This window comes from Chrysemys picta, chromosome 4, assembly GCF_011386835.1.
Source record: "Chrysemys picta bellii isolate R12L10 chromosome 4, ASM1138683v2, whole genome shotgun sequence".
NCBI lineage: Eukaryota > Metazoa > Chordata > Testudines > Emydidae > Chrysemys > Chrysemys picta.
This window is the reverse complement of record NC_088794.1, coordinates 6464855-6465351: the sequence shown is the minus strand read 5'-3', so window position 1 is coordinate 6465351 and position 497 is coordinate 6464855.

Sequence of the window (497 nt, the reverse complement as noted above, 5' to 3'; positions counted from 1 at the left end):
TCTCAACCCAAGTCAACCCAATCTACGTTACCTGCATCCTAACACCCCATACATAGTGCTGTTACAAACAATATTTAAAAATAAATTAGAAAGAGGAGCATTTGTATACTTTGATCTTCTTCCACTGAACGGAGAATTTACTTTTTTCTTATGAACAGACGCGGTTTCTCCAATTTTCATGAGAATTCACCCTTCTCCAAAGATATCCCAGCTAGTTTTATGGGTGTTGCTGCTGGCAATTAGAAATTCTAAACTTGTTGTGGTCTATCCATGACCTACTTGAGCCTGAATCCATGTTTCCAGAGGCTGAGTGTAATCCTTTTTCTCAGTTGCTCCTCTTCTGATAAGTGAAACGCACGAGCTTGACTCAAAAATTGGAGGGGACGTCACCCTTGACTGAAGATTCAAGATAACTGCAGCTTCGAGCTCCAGAAAGTGAGGCCCTTTTTGTACCTGAACCCCTGTGAGGAAAACTCAGGAAGCCTGATAACAGCAAA